This window comes from Passer domesticus, chromosome 4 (genome assembly GCF_036417665.1).
Source record: "Passer domesticus isolate bPasDom1 chromosome 4, bPasDom1.hap1, whole genome shotgun sequence".
Classification (NCBI taxonomy): Eukaryota; Metazoa; Chordata; class Aves; order Passeriformes; family Passeridae; genus Passer; species Passer domesticus.
The window spans coordinates 33,328,507-33,349,078 of NC_087477.1; the positions used below are offsets into that span (position 1 = coordinate 33,328,507).

Genomic DNA, 20,572 nt, shown 5'->3' on the forward strand with positions numbered 1-20,572 from the left:
TGTTGCTGCGAGTGGCAAAATGGAGGAGGATATTATTGTCCCTTTGTGGGAGCTGAAGGGAAGAAGCTGTCATTCTTTACTGCCAACCACACTGTTTAAACTCCTTCAGAAAAAAATTGTGGAAATGTAACTGCTTGCATAAATTGTCAGCTCCCAATAAGGTCCTCACCCCTCCTTAAACTGTGTAGGAGGACACAGTCAAACAGATTTGAATGAGTTCAGATTGGACATGGGGAAAAGGCTCTTCACTGTCAGGTCTGTCAGTCCCTGGCACAGGCTGGATGCAAGGAAAATGCTGTGGCAGCTCCAGAGCTGTGTGAATACTTAGAGGAGGCCAGGAGAGCTTGCTCAGGGAGGTTTATTAAATTGGGGAAGTTTCTGATGGTGCTGAAAGTCACTCTGTTGAATGTGTGCTGTTAAAATAATTTGGTGATGAAATACTGATACACATTGGATTGACAATAAATTGCTAAACCAAACCTTTTCTACCTGTAACCCCGTGTAAACACCAGCCAAACCTCTAGGATGTGTAAACACAATTTAACAGAGCATTTCAGAACAGATATGACCTTACGTGCCATATTAATGCATGTGAAAAAGCAGAATCCCTAATATTTGTGCCATTCTGAAAACACTCAGAAATGCAAAGGAAGGTTTCAAAATCTTTCCAGTGAATTTTACTGAGTGAAGTCAGTAATTTTTTCTGAATTTTAATATATGTTACATATTAGAGATGCATGCAAGCTTCCAAGATATCAAAGTTAGAGGTATTTTTGGGGTCACAGACTCACCATTAGCAGCAAGTCTCTGTTAATTAGAAGTAAAAACAAATGATCACAACTACTTCAGTAGGATTTTTATACATGACTGTTCACAGAATAAAAACAAAATTCATGGAGATTTTCTTTTATCCCGGAAAAAGGGAAATGGTAATGTATACTGTGAAATAATGATGTCATTACAAGCTAGTTGGATATTTAAAATGTAACATCTGATTAGTGCCTCTTAATTACCTGTGTATTTTCTTTAATAACAAACAACATTAATTTTTCCTTTCAAACATCAGGTTATTAAAACTGTAGAAAGACAAACCTGTTGCAGGAACAGGGACAGCTACTTGAATTGGCCCATTATCAGCAAGTCAGTTGTATTTATGCCCTTGTAAAATTTTTAGCTGTTCTTGGACTGTGAAGGAAATGATAAGTATTTGGCCACTGTTTGGGAGAGGAATGAGCTTGAACCATTATGTAACTCTTGAATTGGTCTTGATATATGTAAAACTACTTCAGATAAGATAAGCAGTGACATTTATGGTTGGACTTGATGATCTTAACGGTCTTTTACTGACCTAAATGATTCTATGATTATAAATTTTTTTGGAAGCTGTCTGAATGAATAATTTCTGCTCCACATTCTAGTGTAGTAATTGAGTAGTTAATTAAAAAGCAAATACAATGAGGCTCTGGTCCTCCTTTTCTCCTTCCCTCTCTACTCTTGTGCCTTTTGTTCAACATGTGGAATTTCTTTTCCTTGCAACATAAACTTTAATATCCTTGTTCTCCATCAGCCTTCATCATTAACCTTCTTCAGCTGTTCTATCTTCTTCTCTTTTGCTTCTAGCCTCTATGATTAATTTTCCAGCCTTGTCTTCGGTTCCCTGCAGCTGACTGAAGCTGCACTTGCTGAGGACTTCAGTAAGGCTTTTATGGTTATACTGCAGAATAAATGAATCTCAATTTCTCTACTGCTTATGAGACTCTTGCTCTTACCCTAAGACTTCTAACTTCTGTTGCCATAAAAATCCCATCCTACTTCCATGGAAGGGCTTGAGTTTGTGCATTTGTTACAACAAGGAGGAGTGTTGATCCTTATTTTAGAAAATATGTAAATTATTAGGAGATCTAGAATTATTTTTAGTCATGTGTATCATGTAATCTCATTCTTCTGGGGCCTCTGTTAAGATGATAAGGAAAACTGCAGTTGAAGATTGTGTAGTGGGTTGAAATATTGCCATTTTATTTTGGAAGTGGACCTAATATCTAAAAGTGTAATTTTCCTTGTAAACCAGTATTGTTGAATATTTTGCCATCAGTGGGCTGCAGTTCATAAGAACATTTGCATGTTACTTCTTAAAATAAGCTAGTAAATACATAACTACTTATGTGCCATCAGTGGGTGTTTTTCCAGATAGCATCATATTTTTGCCTGAGTATCACACAAGAATTGGAAGGTCTGTATTATTTTGTAATGATTTAAACCTTTTTTCAGAATATCACTAATCAGTGAAAAAAATCTTCTTTGCCTGCAGGGTGGAGTTCATTTATTTTGTTCCTGAGAGCTGAATAGGAGAAAGGGACATTTCAGCTTTTCTTGATAAAGGTAAGACAGCATCTGCTGATAAGGATAAGACACTGTTCATTATTATGAGCTCATAGAGAGTTTGTCGATGGAGGGTTTGTTTATTTTGGGCTATTTTTCTCAACTTTTGTGCTTTGTAGTAAGTGCAATGTGTGATAATGTAACTTGTATTGGGAATGGAATGTGTAACTCTACCAAAGGTATCAGTAAAGGCTCTGAAGATAAACAGGTACCTGTAGATCAGCATGACAAAGTGGATAGCAATTTGTTCTGCTGCTGGTACTTGTGATATTTTCCATGTGCCACTGAAATGGCCTGCCTAATTTCACTCCATCTTGTTCTCACAAACTCAGAAAGGGGTCTTAAAGCCAGTAGAATTTTCTCCATGCCACTTGCATAGGCTTTGCCTGCTGCTACCTTCACTGCTCTGTATTGTCGTGTGAGACTGCAGAGGTTGATGTGGGGAGAAAGGACCTTGAGGTCTGTTTTAATTGAGCTAACACCTTCAAAATTAAGTAGCAAATAATTATCAAGCATGTCAGAAGTACGAGACCGAGAAGGGGATAAAACCCTGGAATCTTCTTAGGGACATGCCTAAGGGACAAACGAACTGTGAATGACTCTTTCTTCATGTTGCGCTAAAAGGTCTGACTTTATATAGATTTGTGTGTTGAATTAAAGCATGCAAGAAATATTTAGAAGTAGAGCATGCAGCTTAGTGTTGAACTCTTAATTACAGTTTTTGATGCAGAAATCTATGTAGGACTGTCTTTCCTTATTTCCATTTGGCAAATTTTGTAAAGTGGGGATGGGTTTGTTATGACAACTGTTAATTGTGGGGTTGGTCTGATTTAGAAGTGACCACACATGTAGCAAATTGACCATCCATGTGACCTTCATGCAATGCAGGCAGAGAGCAGAAGTGTGGCTCAATTTCTCTTCAAATAGGCTGGAATTCATACATGGTAATTTCTAATTAGTCCTGTGGCAGCGATTGCAGTCTCTCATTGAAGGTGGTAATTTGTTTTAACCAAGCCAATCGCTGCCTACTTGGTGACTGCATCTGCAGATCCACTTTTGACTTGTTCAGCAATGAATTTAACGGTATGATCAAATGAAGGTTTCATTTGTATATCAATGTTTAGGCTATCGGGGACAGTACAGCATAAGTCTACTTCTTTCAAGTTGAATAGATTGGAAAAGACAACTCTAACAAAGGTGAAGAGAAATCAGAAGATTGACCAAAAATCAGATTTGTGTGTTTGTGCTGATGTAACTGATTTTGAGGTTTTCTCTTGTAAGCATTATGCAACTTTCTTGAGCAGTAGTTTAAAGCAGTGCTATTATGCCACTATGTATGGATGCAGTTTTTATGAATTTACAAGTGCTTACTGTACTTGTAAATTCATAAAAATGTAAATTTACTATTTACAATTGCAATTTTAAAAAATTGTAAATACTTACTTGTGTATAGTTACTATGTTAGGGGATGAGAGCTATAATCACCTTCATATCCTTATGACTTATGGATATAGACCTTAGGAATTACCTTGCATTCTTGCTTAGCAAAACACAGTTAAAATATTTTTGGTATAGAAATGTTCTTTCAGAATCTTTAGTTTCAGAGTTTAGGCTTTAGCTTTAATCTTTAATCCACTGATAAATGAAAAAAAAAAAGCCTTTGTATTCTGTAGAATCCTTCTAATCCTGCTGCTCCTGTCTTTCTTCCCCCTTGTGACTTGTGAAGCCATTGCCCATCATTTGAAATGCTCATGTTTTGTGATTTTTAAATTTACTCACCATGTATAATCTCAAAGGTTAAACTGTTGTTGGAAGAATTCTCCGTCAATCAGGAAGGGAGAAAAAGATTTTCCTGCTGAAGTGTTAAGTTTATTGAAGGACTTGTGACTCCTGGTGAAGAAAGTGTTAAATTGCTAAAGATGCAGGGTGAAAAATTGCTGTGCTAACATACATGAAAATGTATTAATAATAATCTACTGATAAATTAATGTGGTCTGAGTTTAATCTCATTCTGGGAAAACCCATGATAAAGGAAATGAGAATTTACTGTGTTAGGATCTAATTGAGTATGATTTCTTTTTTGCTTTCTTTTTTTCCCCCTTCTTTCCTACATATCTATATATATAGATATGTGCATATTTATTTTTATATATATATAGACATATATATATATATGGTGTATTGGAGTGCTGTTTTTCTTTATTTAGAAAGAAAATCAGTACATCTGGAGTCTCTGCGGTGTGTTCTTCCCATGGCTGCACAAACAAAGCAGCATCACTTTGCTTGCTTTTTGTTTCTTGGTGGGAGTGGAAGAACTTGGTGTTCACACTTAAATTTCCCAGTATCCAGCAGGATTTAAGGATTGCATTTAATGATAGAATTTCCCAAACATAATCAGTGGCAGATTCAGTTTCTGTCTGCATGAACTGGAGGTTGTGTGTAGCTATGGGAGGAATTTGAGCTATACAGGCAGGATCAGCTAGCAGTGCCATGGAAAGTTAGTTGTAGTTGTTAATTTGTGATGCTTCCCCATGTCATAATTACTACTTCAGCTTAAATACTTCTGCAGTGGCTGCAGGCTTCATGAAGGAAAAGAATGTTAGCTGTTTCCTGCTCCTACCTGCAGTCTGCTCCAAAAGCAGTGCCCCTTGAGTATTAACTTAGCTTTATTTTCAACATTATATGCTTCTGTGTTATACATAGATAGTTTGTGTCTGTAAATTGGGTGTGAGGGTAGGACAAATGCTTTAGAAGTCTGCTAAAAAATGTGCCAACAGGCTGCCAGCTCAGGCTGGGAAAACTCAGGTCCTTGGGGAAGGAAGGCTAGAAACTGCCCTTCAACTTTTCCTCCATCTTCTCTCCTAGTTATAGTGAGCAGTGTAATTTTTTTCACTGGAACATAGTTCAAGTTCAAGCCAACAATCCTCCCCCTTTCTTCCTAATTCTTTCCTCCATGACCCTTAAATCAGAAGCCCCTTGGGGGAGCAGCACTCTCCATACTTGTCTGGTTTATGATCGAACACATGCATGCTGTGGTCAGTCTTCTCCCTGAAGAGAAAGCTGTGTCAGAAAGCAAATGCTGTCCCCAGAAATAATATTTGCCTCAAAGGAGCTTGACCTGCTTGGTGATGTTTTTGGAAACAAAGTGCAGGAATAAGCGTTATATTGTAAACTAAATGAGGAAAATAGCGTTGCTGTTTTCCTAAAATAAGAACAGAGCTTTAATACTCCTGAAATGTTTGGTTTGCTGGGGGAGCTTAACTTTCCAGGAAGTTGGATGTTGTCTTGACTTGTTTATTTTGGATATTTCCACTAATTGATTGTAATCTAATTACCCACATCCTAAGCCAGGTCTCTGAAACAGCCAGTGACTACAGTTGGAAAGATTTATTGTTATCCTTCCATTGAAGGAGGAGAATTGAAGGTATTTTTGTTTTCAGTGATGTATAAAGCTGCAAGTGGAGTCACAGAGCCAGTGAAGTGTGTGATGTTTTGTGTCTGGGAACTATCTTTCAGTAACTGCTCTCAAGATTCAGTTTATAAGTGCATGTTAAAATTTTGAACAAATATCAACAGGGCAAGGCTGATGTGTGTAGAAAATTGTGCAAAGGGATGTTTTGTTACCTTTCCTGTTTCATATTCCAACAAAATAGTTTGTTGTAGATTACTAGTAAGCCATTTTCAGCTCAGGAAGGGGATTAAAACCTTAATCCTGGGGAATGCACCTCTTTCTCAAATAGTGGCTCATTTTCTTTTGTTTCTAAAAGGTGATCAGTCCAAAAGAGGGAGGTTGGGGGAGGAGTGGATGGTGCTGAATGGAGTGGAACGGGTTACTCATTCTTCAGAATAGCCAGAAGGTAAACTCAAGTGCACTTGAAAACCATGCTGGTAAAATACCCCATGTGTAGTTCAGGCTGTTAAATACAATGTTTACTATTGACTTTTTTATTGGGTTAGAGAAAGAATCGACCCCTGAGAACCCACTGGGAAAAAAATGTGCCGTGAAGGATGTTAAAAAGGGCAAGTGTAGAGTGTAGTGCTTTGCACCCTGCCACAGCCACCTAAAATGTGTGTGAGAATATACACATAATATGGATTTGTTCAACAGACACATATACATATATAAATATTCTGTAAATAACTATACATATATTCATATATAGGCATATATGCATGTTTAGACATGTGTATGTTAAGGACAAGTACAGGTATTCTGAAACTGGGGATGCAGCAAGTACTGTGGAAGGCAGGAAGATGATGTTCAGGAAGCTTTTTTTTTTCAGTAGAGGAGGAAAAGGGAGTGAAGGGGTTGATGGCATGATTTACTACCATACCCAGCTGGACTGAAGTTTGGGTCAGACTGGGAGTGAGATTCTCTAGAGATATATATTTATATTGCAGAGAGAGAAGAGGTAGAAAAAAACTATTCAAAAGTCTCTAATGTAGAGGAAGGAGAATTTACAGTGCTTGAGAAATGTGGAACAAGTCTGACACCACAGACTCTTCATGGAAAACCTGCTGGTTAAAGTATTAGTTATGATGTGATTAAAAAAAAGACTTATTCAGGTATTTATGAAAACATGAAAATAAGGTTAAACAGTGGTGTCAAGGCCAGGGTAACCTTTGCGGCCTCAAGGGATAAAAAGCAGGATGTAAACACAGAAACTAAACCCACCTTATCTTGGTACAGAAAGTACAATCTGCGTCTCCCCTGGCCTTGGATAAAAAGGCAAACTGTGGGATGCCAAATAGGAGTTCTAGCCACTGATAGTGAAAACAAACCTATGGCATTAAATGAGATTAATAATTTTCATCACAAATGTACATCTTGTGAATTCATGGAGCTGTAAATCCACTGTTGAAAAGGTGTTGTGTGGCAAGCCCAGAGTAAAAGAGGAAGAAGCTGAATAAGGTTTTAATTTTCCAGAGTTGCCAGTAGCTGAGACTATTTTAACTGAATTCTGGCATATCAGTATGAAAATACTGACTACATCAACCAGTGTTATCTAGTAGAATAGCAGAAAACACTTTAGAAATAGGTTGGTCATTGCAGTTCCCTGGAAGTTATTAGCTGCTGCTGTGACTACCTAATGCCCAAAAGTGTAATGTACTGTGCCAGGATAGTACAACAGAAGCATTGTGATAATGTGATAATTTCTCTTCCTGGAAAAAACATAATTTAGATCACTGAAATCAGTGGGACTGAGAGAGACAGCTAAAATATACCAGGTGTTGCTCCCCTGAATAGCATTAATTGGACCTAAAATACGTTCCTGGGTAATGTGGTTAGAGCAGCAGCACATCTGTCCATCGTGTTTGGGACACTGAGATATTCAGCAACCAAAGCTCTTCTGTGTCATGGATGAACAACATATTGCAAACTACTGAAGATATGGAGATATCTACTGTACATATGGAGATAGTACATTTTGAAAATCACAGCTCTGTGCCTGGATTTGAATTACTTGTGTTATACTTGCACAACCTGTTGGCATGCTGAATTAATGTCTCTGGAGACCTACAAAAGGAATACTTGTTTGGAGAATTAGAAGTCAAAACTAAAGGACTAAGCCTGCTGTAGAGATCAGACTGCTACGCTGAGAAAATCAAAGTCCATGTGTGTGATTTAAACCATGTTTGACATGCCAGGCTTTGGTTTCACCAGGAGACTCACTATGCTATTTGGCTATGTTTTTAAAACCCACAAGTGTAAATTAGAACGAGCTAATTTTATAATTATTCCCAACAGACACACAAGTAATTTAGTCTCAAACATGTTTATTTTATAAAGACACAATCATTCAAAAAAGAAGTGCTGAGAAACCACAAGTGGTTTGAGCAATAGAGGCGTAGAGCTTTGGCAAACATGCACATGTTTAAAATGTGGTAGCATTTGTTTAAAAGCCATTGAGTGTTCTGTCTCTTTCTTTGCAGCTTTATGACTGTCCTTAAAGAGCAATACTGAAGAACTGGGGGCTGGAAGAGTTGTGTTGTTTATGGTAGTATTAGTCATTAATTTAGTTTAAATTCCAGGAAAAACCTCAGTTGTTCAGCCTTGAGAAATGAAGAACTAAATCATGCTTGTTTCATATGCTCCTAGACGAAGGATTGATCCTGACACTGAACTGAGAAGGGGATTTAAAATATTTTTTTAAAATCCTAAAACTCGATGGTGTGTTAATTCTGAAGAGACAGAGATACCCCTTCAGGAGCCTGAAGAAGTGATGCTCACTTATAAATATGCCATGGCGAAGGGGTACCCTATACAAATATGTTAAAGTCGAGATTGTAACATGAGTTTGTATAAAAGTCCTTAAAAAGATGTCTAGGAATGGTGAAGTTCTCAGCAGTAAATGAGCAAGTTCACATATGTCATGACTCTCACCAGGTCTCTGATATATTTTCTTGGTGCAACCGAGGAGGAAAAAAAAATTGAGAGTGGCAGAAGTGCCCCACAGTCTTTAGGCCTTACACAATACATTATATGATGTTAGAATTTTTGTAAAATAATAGAAATAATAAAAATACAATTTAGGGGTGGAAAACTGCTCTCAGAAACCCTGGACTTCCTGACAGCAGAAAACTTTATTGCACTAAGTTCACAAAGACTGTATAGTCTTTTTGCTTTTTTGACTAGAAAGATTAAACAGACGCCTTTAGAATGGTTGTAATGGGCTATCAGAGGTAAGCTGTAGCCTGCTTTGCTTCTTTAAGGTGTTGTTTAAATAAATCTGTATTTGCCTCTTTCTAAGCAGCACAGGTTTTATCATGTTTTAGGTTGTCTTGCTTTGGCAAGAAGTTGTTTAACTGAATCTGAAGCATAACGCTGCTGGAATTAAAATATGTCTCTATTTCTGGATTTTCAAAAAGTCTTTGAAATTCACACACCAATTGTTCGGTAAAGGTAATAGGAGTTAGGACTATAACTTCTTATATGCTTTTAAAATTTCAAGCCCTGTGCAAAGTAGGATGGTATGGTTGGGAAGCCAAAGTGTTGTGAATTACAAAACAGTTGTAGTAAATAGTAGTTTTAGATACCAGATCATTCTGGCAATTTCCATAAAATTCCTAATATAAATTAGATGTGGGTATTTTGTTAAGGAATAAGTAGCTAGAATATTTACTTTAGTCCTTCAGTCTAGAGAAGTCACAGAGATTTAAGGAGTTTTTAGGCTTTATGGAATATCTTAAAATGCAGTTAGAACTTTTGAATTCTAGGTAACTTTTTAACATCATGTGGTTATTGATTTTGTTAAATATACCAGGCTCATAGCTTCAGTGTAAAATCAGATTTTTAACTTGAGTGAAGAAATAATGCCCTGATGAGGTGTTAGTGGCTTGAGGAAAGGAATTGTTATGAGTAGTTTTGTCAGATTTCTGCATGAACTCACTTTGTGGATGTCTTCTGCAGTGTTTTAGTACTGGTCATCAAGTTTCCACCACAGTCTAAAACTCTAATTCCAAGCCTTTCTCTGTGGTCAATGCACAAGGCATTGCCCTCACTGTTTTCTGCTCTAATAGGCATGCTTTCATATTTACATTTCCCATCAGAAAATTGTTTTCAATTGTTGAGTGCAGGTTTCAAGACTTGCCTCCAAAGCTGGAAATCTTTGTGCAGCAAGAGGTTACGTGTGGTACGTCCCCGTTTATGCCCAGCCAAGGCCAGCAGAAAAGGCACCAACTGAGGGCAGTGGGTGCTTGAGCACCACTGGTTGCATTCTCCCCTAAAATGTTACTATCTGGTTTTTCTTTCACTTTGCATAGTTGTATGCTAGAAATGTGTTTTTTGTAGTTTTAGTCATTAAAAAGTTTTGCTTTTCATTTTTCACAGCAATACGTAAGGGATGCAGCTCTTCTGCAAAGCTTTTAATGTTCTGTTTTGTAATTAATGTCATGTTTTAATGCACTGTTTTGACACTTCCATCTGACAAAGATATTTTTTGATACTCAGACATCAAAATCCTCAAATGGCTTTGATTGACCAATCTTGAAATTGGTATTTGATTTCAAGTAGTTACTGAAGTTGAGTAAATATGTTTGCTTCCTGTAATTTTTAATTACAGGAATTTTTAATAATCTAATATTTTATTTACATATTTAATTTTCTGTACAGTATTTGCGGTGTGTATTTTCCTATTTAATTTTAATTTCCTTTTTTTAAGCCTCTAAGACATGCTGCACATTTTGAGGTTGGATGTTGGGCTTTTCTTTTGGGAATATTGGTTTAGAGAAATAGTAATGAATGTTCAATATGGTCTTTGTATCCCTTTGTTATGAAAAGCAGATGGAATGGGTGATTCCTTTTTTTTTACTTTAATGGCTTTCAGCTGCATTGAGCTAGTTATGTTTGTTATAAATATCATTCACCAGAAGAAAAAAGCTAAGCAATTAATATTGCAAAGCTGCAACAACAGAAAGTGTCACTTTGAGAAAATAAGTTGAAAGAAACCGATTTCAGTCTCAAGGTTTCCACAGCAATGTTATTTTTGATTTTAAAGTATACATATCTAAAACACCAACAAACACATGAAACCTTTGAATACTGTTATTCCACATACATCTCTGGCATTTATACACATGTGAAGAAATGCACTGAACCCTAGTGCTCCAAAAGAAAAGAAAGAACCTTAGCAAATGTGGTACTGTGTGGCAAGAGCCTCAGGGCAGCAAGTAGACATTCCTTTTTTTTGTTTCATATAGATGTGAATTATGAGACTTCCACTTGCCTTCTTTGCATGCCTTTTTTGCATCCTTCTGTGCTTTTAAAATGTTTTCACAGATGTAAATATTGTCAGGGAGGCTTTGCATATAAACACCACCCAGAGAACTCCTTTTGTGAGGGTCACAGTATTGACTTGAAAAAAAAAAAGTTTTTTGATGCCTGAAAGCAAAATAAGTAAATAAAAACATCAGGTAGATCTTGGACATTTTCTAGCACTGGGCATATAAATATATACATATATATGCACATGCACTGTAGGAATTTCTGAAATAATGCAAAAAAACCTAAACAAAGAGCAGTGGGAGATGTAGTAAATTTTTTTTGCATAACTCCACAAATTATGAAATTACATTTTGTTTTTAAATGCTGATATTCTGCAAATAAAATTTAAAAAAAATCCTCTGACATCTTAGAAGTTTAGTTTACAGGCACTCTTTTTTCCTAGTTGCATTTAAATGTATTTATAGGTATCACAGTAATATGAAGTTCAGCAGTGCAAACCAAATTCACAGTAAAGGCCCTCCTCCATCTGAATGTACACTCTAAGAACTTTATACCCAGTTTTCCTCCATTAGTGTACGTGTAGTTAAAAGCTACAATTAAAATGTCATCTGAGATAGGTGAGCAATGAATTTGTTTGGGATTGATCTGAGTCCAAAAGATTAAAAAAAAAAAAGAAAAAAAGGATCCTTCAATACTTCAAACATGATGCCTACTTCTCTTTGGCTGCCAAAATTACCCTTGAAGACCTCATTTAAAATTACAGAGATTTACAGCACTTATATGCATAGTCAACGAAGGGAAATGAAAATGTAATTGCAAGCAGTCATCACAAGCTCAGTCTTTCAGCTAGGTTCAGTTAAAAAAACTGAAGTGACATGGTAAAGTTGGCAGGATTTTGTCAGTCTAAGCTAGAGCTGAATCAGCTGCAGGTAGAAGATAAAAGACCCAATGCATACCCCAGTGAAATGAACTGAAAGCTTCCCAACAGATCTAAGACTTTAAAATTTGCCAAAAGGTTTTGATTGTGTGTGGTAAGATTTTTTTTTTTTTAATTTCAGCAATGATTAGAAACATTGTTCATTTACACATGTTTAAGTAAGTAAAAAGATGCTGTGGAAGTCACTGTGTTGATCCCAGATATTGGTGCCTGAGCCCTGGGTGTTCTGGAGAGTCCAAAAGTGCCTGTTACCTTGTGAGGCCATGCTCATCCATCCTTGTCACTGCATCTGCATCCTGCATCCCAGCCAAGCCCTGTGGATTTGAACCAGGTCAGATGTGAGAACTTGCTCGTGTATTTGTCAGCCTGGCAGAGCACACAATGATGTATTTATATCTGCCTTATACCAGCTGCAGGAAGAAGGATGATACCTGATCTGGCATAAAATCTACCAAGATAAAATTACTTTAAAAAAAAAAGGAATTAAAATTTATTTTTGTCAGCAGAATGGTTTGATACCTGTTTATGGCTTGTTTTTTTTTTTTTTGTCATGCTTTCTTAAGTACTGAGCATCCAGCACCTGCAGGTACCATCTCATTGAACTACATATTACAATTATGAATACTCCATATTAATAATTAATTGATTGAATATTTGAATTGTACTGAAGTAAATTGACTGTTTTCTGGAAGCTAGTATTTGCCAGGGTATGATTTGTGGAGGTTTTTTTTTTCCTCTTTTACTGAGGGAGAATTTTCCATGACAGGATGTTTTATCCTCTCCCTTCCCCCACTCTGCCCTCCCACACAAAATTGTGGTTTTTCCATGCCATGACGTAAACATTTTTCATAAACGGGATTCACACTATTAAGATAAAATTATGAAAGAGGAATTTATTCAGGCATGATACTTCTCCTCTTCATCAGCACACAACTGGTGCCATGGTGAACCTGGCTCAGAAATATGAGCAAGGTAAATGACAGAAATGCCATAAAACTTGCTGTTGGACAGGGAATCGTAGCCATACTGGAGTAAATGCTTGTGGAACAACACCATCAGAGCGGATGATAGTGCACTGGTGTTTCACATGGGGAAAGCTTATCAACAAAGGGTGAAGACTTGTGTCCTTTTAGATATTTATTAATATTTCTGAAGCTTGGTCAACAAGTGGGCTTTTGGTAGACAGAGAATTAAAAGTTTGTTAAAGAGGAATGCAGGATAATAAAAATGCACAGTTCATTTCTAAGAAATGGGATGATCACTTGAGGAATGTGTTGGAAAAGGTAATTTAGAGGAGGAAAAAAGAAAATTGTGAGAGAAGGTTGTTTCAATTGCAAGTGCATGTGCACACATGCTGCTCTTCCATGTATAATCACATTACAGTCCAGGATAAGGGAAATAGAAAAGCCTATGCAGATTTCTGTAAGTGATCCCTGCAACACGAGATGTGGGATGTGAAGAGCTCTGGTGAATGCCAGTCAGGTTTTTCTAGGTTAAAGAAGAAATTACATTTTCACTTCTCCATTTTATAACATGCTATCTATACTGTTTATGTCAATAAATATACTGAAAATTATCTGTCAGGAGCTGACATTTGCATGCAGCTGCAGAAGTGTCAGGAATTTCAGAGCATCTTCTTGTTTTGCCTCTCAATTTGCAGCTCTGATTCAGGTAAAGCACTACTTATATGTAACAATTTGGCAGCACCCAACAGCCACTGGTGACAATTTTCATCAAAGAAATGCAGGGCAAGTGTGCAGATTTAAAAGGATTTATAGAGCATATTTGTGTTGGTGGGACCATTCAATCACGTAGTAATTGCCCAAGAAGGATTTTGCACAACTGCTTTCTTACAGTCTTGCTGACTGCTGTCCATGGGCAGGAGTCAGATTACTGGAGAGGTTCTTGCAGGGTCTGTTGACTGTATGGCCACAAGCAGGCAATATCAGTGCTTGGGCAGCAGAATTTGATGAATAAGATAAACCCCATATAAACTAACAAGCATATCCCTTGGCTCTATGAAAGAAGATGACGGTGTTAAGGTCACGTTAAAGCCCTGAATTGTTTAGGAAAGCTTATGTCTCCCAGCTGGGAAACATCACACAGACAGTTCAGAATACACCAAAGTTTTGGCTTAACAGAAACACAGAAAGTCAACTTAGGTAATTTTATCTGCTGTGTTCCCTTGGGCCAGGGCTTTGGAAAGGAGAGTAAGATCAGTCATTAGTCATCGTTGCCTCTTGTGAGCTATTAATTTATTATGCTCTTTTATGTCTGCATGCATTTTTGTAAATAGTGCTTAGATTAGAGTTAAGTGTATGTATTTGTAAAAACAGATGGATTGGACTTTCTTTTGCCTCTGAGTAGGGCTGGTACCGTTTCTACTCATGTTAGACATCTACACTTCTCTACTGTCTGTGAAAAGTTTGGTAAACTTAGAAGCAAGACTAATGGTTGGTGAGAGGAGCACATTGCAGAAACTCTGATTCCAGTTTTTCTCACTTTTATTAACAAAGGAACAGCCAATGTGTGCTGGATAACTTTAGTGACTTCATAGAACTTCATATACACACATCTGTACTTGCAAAGGGCTTTTGGGGATGCTTAAGTGCTCCTCCATCCCAGGGCTGTGTGTACACAGTCATGAAATGGTCATGAGAGAACTTTGTAAAAACTCCTGAAGGATCTTTCAAGGTAAAGTGTAAATTTAGCACAGCTGTTTTATTAAATAATTCAGCTATTCCAGCTTTTGATCCTGTTACAGCAGTGCCATGTGTTGAGGTAAACAGGAACCTTGGAAACGCGGTGTGATGCTGCATGATCAGCTTCTCCAAAACCCGTGAATGAAACTGTGCCCTCGTTGGAGGAAGTGGAGCTGGGATGCACACACAGGCACTTCTTGAGCAGAAGGTGGGCTCAGTTCTTACAAATGACATTAAGCAACCCGCTGCATAACTGTAAAAGTCTCAGGCAAGTTTGACTTGTCTTTAGATGAATCAAATACTGCAGCTGATGCAGTTTGATGATGAGTATTTTCTGACTTCATTATGCCATAGGCAGTTACTGTGCTGTTTTTTAGAGTATTGGACTCAGTAAAAAATGAATTAAGAAGAAAAATAATTGTGAGAATATCTCACTGTGAATTCTGGTATTCAGCAGCTCCAGGCAAGCAAGGGAATGACATAAAATTAGGATGCATGTTTAGTTTAGTGTTTTGGCAAGGTAAAGGGTAGGTTAACAAGGAAAAGATAGGATTAGATAAACTCCTGGTATAATTTCTCTTTTAGTATCTCATTAGTTTTTGCCATTGGGTATAGTTAGCTGTGGCATGCCTTTATGCTTTGTGTTAAAAGGGAGTGTTGTAATTTGTATTCAGGCTTTGGAGTGAACAGACTTCTGGCAGAGGGAGTATTCTCTGGAGAGGATGGATCCTGAAAGGAGGGACCTCATGAGGAATCAGACTTGCAGAAAACCTGGCCTGGTACTACAACATGCTGTGTCTTGGTTCCTGACTGTAACCCTTGAGATGCAGCTTTTTTTGGAGTTTACTTTATGACCTTTTAATGTAATTTTGTCCACCTTTCGCCTGTCAGAAGTGCGCAATGGAGGATTTGCAGCTTAGCAGTGTGCACTTATTCCCCTGGCAGTTCCTTCAGAAAGGCCAAGAGTTGCTGAGAAAGAAAATTGAAGTTTTGAGAATGTGTCCGTGGAGATGAAAGGAGAGTGGAAACACAGGCGGGGATGCTTTGGCACTGCTGCAAGTTGTTGTATGGGTTACCCAAGTCAAACTATGTACCAGTGTAACAGTTTGGGTGCCCTTCTATGCAAGTTGAGATAATTCTGAGTTAACAGAAGTTTTTCACCCTTTCTTAGAGAAAAGAAAAGCCTATTTCAGGCCTAGTTATAACACTGTAACTAAGCATTATGGAGATTCTTTATCCAGGGCTCTGCTTTCTTCTGAGTGGGTTTTTGGGGAAATAGGTTATCCCAGTGTTGCCAGCGAGGTTGTTCTGCAGCACAATGAAGAGAGGAATCCAGTCTGTGTGTGATGGAGATAATTTCTCCACTCACACTCCTGTAGCATGCATACTTCCATGGTGTCTCTCCCAGCTCCCTCTGTGTCATCATAGCTGGCTGAATGTTGGAAATGTGAGGGTTTTTCATTTGCGCTGTTCATGAACAGATGGCCCAATTGCCAGTGGCTGCTCTTGCTGCTGTTCTGCTCTTCTCAGGTGCCTCTCAGAGAGCGTTCCCAGCTGAGAGCCAGCCTCATGTGCTGCTGTGAGGGTAATGCTCCAAAGCTGGAGAAACCTGAGAAGGAGACACAGCCTTCCTGCAAGTAATAGATGGTTACTGTTTCAAATAGAGGCAATGGTAAAAAAAAAAAAAAAGAAAAAGGATTCCTATCTACCATGCAGCCTGGGCAGGGAAGGCAAGGTTTTCCTGAAGGGGGGAAAGTGTGTGTCTGTGTTGTCTGAAGGGAAAAGAGAGATGAAAAAGAGAAAAATGGATTGGAGCTTTTTCATATCCTACTTAATCACAGTCATATGTCAGGCTGTTGGAGAGGAGGAGGGAGGGGATGGCTTGTTGAAAAGTGTAGCGTGCTGGAATTCTGCGAGTGAGTTGTGTGGTGAGTCCTGTGGCTTACTGCTGCCCTGATGAATAGAGCCTTTCCAGAGCTGCCAAGCCTGAAGCAAATGTGGTCAGGGATTTATTATGAAATGTACCAAACCTTGGCATGGGGCTAATTGCATATAACAAGAAGCGTGCTGGAAACTCAGACCTGAAAGGTGACAAATGCAGAAAGTATTCTATATCTGACGCTGCTGAAAGAGGTTTTGTGCAGGGGAATGTCTGTATGTCTGTGCTTTTTGCTAATGAGCTCCCAAACATAGCTGCATGTTTTCATGTTATTGGTTTGGTTAACATAGATGTAGTTTTCTTGTTTGGGTTATTTCTTTCACAGCCAACAAAGAAGGAATAATTGCTATATGGCTGTAATAGCTGCAGTTCTCAAAGGAAGTGCCTGGGTGCTGTCTACAAATTATCATTTGAAATGAGAGAGTGGAAAAGGTATGATCTTGGATGCTAACAAAATACTGGAGCTGAGAGTTTGAAACTTGTGTACCAAAGTTACAAGTGACAGCAAAAATTAAACTGTAGGCCTTGAAGAGAATGGTCTGTTCAGTATTGTCAGTGGTCAAGAAACAAATTTGTACAGCAAGACTGGAGTTTCTTTAAATCTGACAGTTTCTTAGAGCTGCTAAATCCGTGTCCTTGTATGTGTAATGTTCATTATCATATTATACAGCATAGACCTGCACCACAGTGGCATTTAATCCAGTGAAAGGCTTCTTGCCTCCTTTCAGTGCTTCTTCCTGCTCTTCATGTATATCCATAGCTGCATTTTGCAATCTTGTGCTGGTCTTTAACATCAGACATAGTTAACCTTTTTCTGTGCCATGCCGAGACAGAGACTACTGCTTCTGTCTTTGAAAGCAATCAAACTGTCCAAATGAGTATAATTAAAAATCGGAGGTACTTCAAGAAAGGGCAGGAAAAGAAAAACTGGGGAAAAAGCCCACAAGCAATCAAGAAAACCACAAACAAAAAACCCCATGGGATGGATTCAGAACTTGATTGACTTGATGTTAAGCGATACAGAAGCTAGTCAGTAGTGAAATGTGCAAGAAATAGAAACAAAGGTTACAAGATTTTATGCTAATATTCTCCTTTGTGAAATTGTAAAATTTGTTGATAATTTTTAATACATATTGTTTTAGGAGAACAGATTTTGGTTGATGTTTTGGCCAAAAAACAAACATAAATCCATTCTACTGCTTTTCTTCATAAGACATCTACTTCTCAACATTTTTAAGACTTCCTAATTTAATTATAGGGTCTGAAAAAAACATATTCACTCACTTAATTTTCTCCCTGGTGGTGCCAGAATTGCTGTACAGTAAGGTATTAGGGAGAGACAGACATGCAAAGTACAGGATTCCTTGGATAGCTTCTTGAAGGCTTGTACAGCCGTCATCTCACTTTCCTGTTATGTTGATGGTCAGGAAAGGAGGGATTTACAAATGAAGCAAAAGAAATCTCGAGCAAACAGAAAGTAAGCACTCTGCACACATTTGCTCTTGTTCCAACCAAAGCTTTTATATGGAGTGGGCAGTATAAGGCTCTTGGTTCAGTGATTGTGTTAGCCCATAGTAATTTACTGTGCAAATACTAATAGAGGCCAGATAGGATGTGCAAAATTAAATTTTATAAAACTGCCCCAGTGTAGAGCCTCTTTTGAGTATGGGAGCATTATAAGATCTACCAAAGTTTTTAGTATTTAAAACACGCAGTAGATATCCTGTAACTTTGTTAGATTTATTCCTTTCAAGAACATTTCTTGCTGGCTTTAGCAGCATCACAGAAATGCCATTTTCACTCAGCTCTTCTTGAACCATTTCCTAAATCCATGAAGCCCAAATAAGACTTGTTTTCTTTGGCATAGAATATATGCAATATATGCATTTTACCTTCATTTTCCACAATAAATATCCAAGATTTTTATAGAAAGTTAGAAAAAGTTTTGATATCAAAATGTTGGAGTAAGTTTGTGAAGATGTTACCAGTTAGATTTGAACACAGAAAAAGTTGTTTTCAAAAGATATTGAGCAAAACAAAAGGAAGGAAAAGGACCACAAAGTCAGACAGTCTCTATATTTTCTAGACGGCTTCATCTTCCAGAGCAGAAGCTGTTGATGGTTACTATCACAGCTCATCTGGCAAGTCACAGTAGCTTTTGTACCCATTGCACCTTCTGTCCATTAATAGCCTGATCATCCTCCTATTGAAGCTTAGCAGGAAATTGTGCTGAATTCCAATAGAGCTGAAGTGCGCTGTGAGGGATGGTGACAAAGGAAGGAAAATAAATGCAATGATCATGTTCATTTGCACAGGCATAATGGTTGAACATCAAAACACAAGTTCTTCTGATCTCTAAAGTGTTCCTTCTCGCTGCCTTTTTAGAAGTTGTTCATAACAGACATGAGGGGATGCTAAGTTTTTCAGTCCCTCACCTGCTTTCCCCAGAAGAACAGTGGGAATGGGATATCCAGTGGGATGTTAACTGATTTTTGGAATCAGCTTTTTAATTAAGTGGTAGCCAAGTTCACCCCTCTCTTCCCCTTACCTTAGCACAAGACTTAAACTTAAGAAGGACTCATAAAAGCTGAGGCTTTTACTCTGAGGACATTCTCTAATTCTGGAGGCTTCTGCTGGGGGAATTATTTTCCTCCTCAGTTCCTGAACCTAATAAACAGTAAAAAAAGAAGCAGATAAAAGTAATGCTGTAATCCAAGCCAAAAATAATAGAGAGCAAGTGTGTTGTCATAGACAAACTCTATCAGAAGAGTAGTTAATAAGTTCATAATACAGGCAGCATAAAATGTGTGAGATTCTTTTTGCATTTCATCCAACAACTTTCCAGCAATGTCATGTGACAATTTAGTGGCTATCAAGAAAGACTCAGTAAAGGTAAAATAGGTGTGTGGAATAGATAGCTCTTGGGTTTGTGCATGAGGCAAAATTAGGGCATGTTTTATGTCCTAGCACTAGCTCTGTTCCCTCAATAAGGCTGGAATCTTTATATCCTTTTCTGGGATGATAGTGTTGCTGCAAGTGCATGGACAATACCAAATGTGTATGTGACAGTTTGTACCAAAACTAGATAAACTGCTGCCTGTGGCCCAAAATTTTTACCAAGGACAGGTTAAAAGGAAAGTGTAGGTGACTTAGCAGGCAGTTTCCTATGCAAGAATTCTGGAATTTTGCAAATATAGCTATTATTGCTTTATAGCTTAATAATCTTAAACATTAATTTCAGATGAAAAGTTAATAACTTTTAAATTAAGCAACACAAGATGGTTTCTTGGCACTGTATTAATGGACTAGAAGCATAAAAATAAACCTACTGTGAAGTTAAAAGCCCTGGAAAGGTGACTTCTGTTACAAATACCTCCTAAAGCCATGTTTTAATCTAAAAGCAAATTACCAACGTCTTCTGTGTGAATATTGAATGTATTCAGTAACAGACTTATATGTGGGACCATGGTTGGAGTAGGTCCATAGGCTGGGCTTGGACAGTGGTCAGGAATTGCTTATGACTGTAGCATCTACCTGTAAAATGTGATGCTCATGAGAAATGTTCTGCCTGAGCAGCTGGATCCCAGGCTTCCAGTGAGTTTGACATGAGCTGCTCAGGGACAAGAGGCAGCCAGCTTTCTAAGTGCTGCTGGAGAAAATTTAATAAAAATAGCCTTGTGGATTTAATCTTTTTCAAATCTGTCCATGGGGAAAAAAAGTTTTAAAAAGTAAGTGAGCAAACAAAAAATAACAATGCCAAACCCCTCATGATTGCTATTCTAAGATGAGAAAGATTAAGTCTGGGTTAAAAAATCAAGTGTTTATTTTTGTTAGTTTAAATTTCTTTCAAGTGCATTATCCTAATGATAATTATTATCATTAATAATGCA

General features: G+C 37.7%; 1 protein-coding gene across 29 annotated transcripts in view; it reads left to right on the forward strand.

The window, feature by feature from the left end:
• Window positions 1-20,572, forward strand: part of BMPR1B (bone morphogenetic protein receptor type 1B) — a 237,721-nt gene that overhangs the window by 53,863 nt on the left and 163,286 nt on the right. For 23 of the 29 annotated variants that reach the window (XM_064416996.1, XM_064416994.1, XM_064417018.1 and 20 more), the window contains one exon: window positions 2,309-2,379. The gene's annotated coding sequence lies outside the window, so the exon portion shown is untranslated. Of the gene's footprint in view, window positions 1-2,308; window positions 2,380-6,146; window positions 6,237-12,162; window positions 12,373-14,805; window positions 14,952-15,417; window positions 15,523-20,572 lie in introns of those variants that run through there. The other 6 variants (XM_064416995.1, XM_064417017.1, XM_064417016.1 and 3 more) reach the window with 5 other exon arrangements.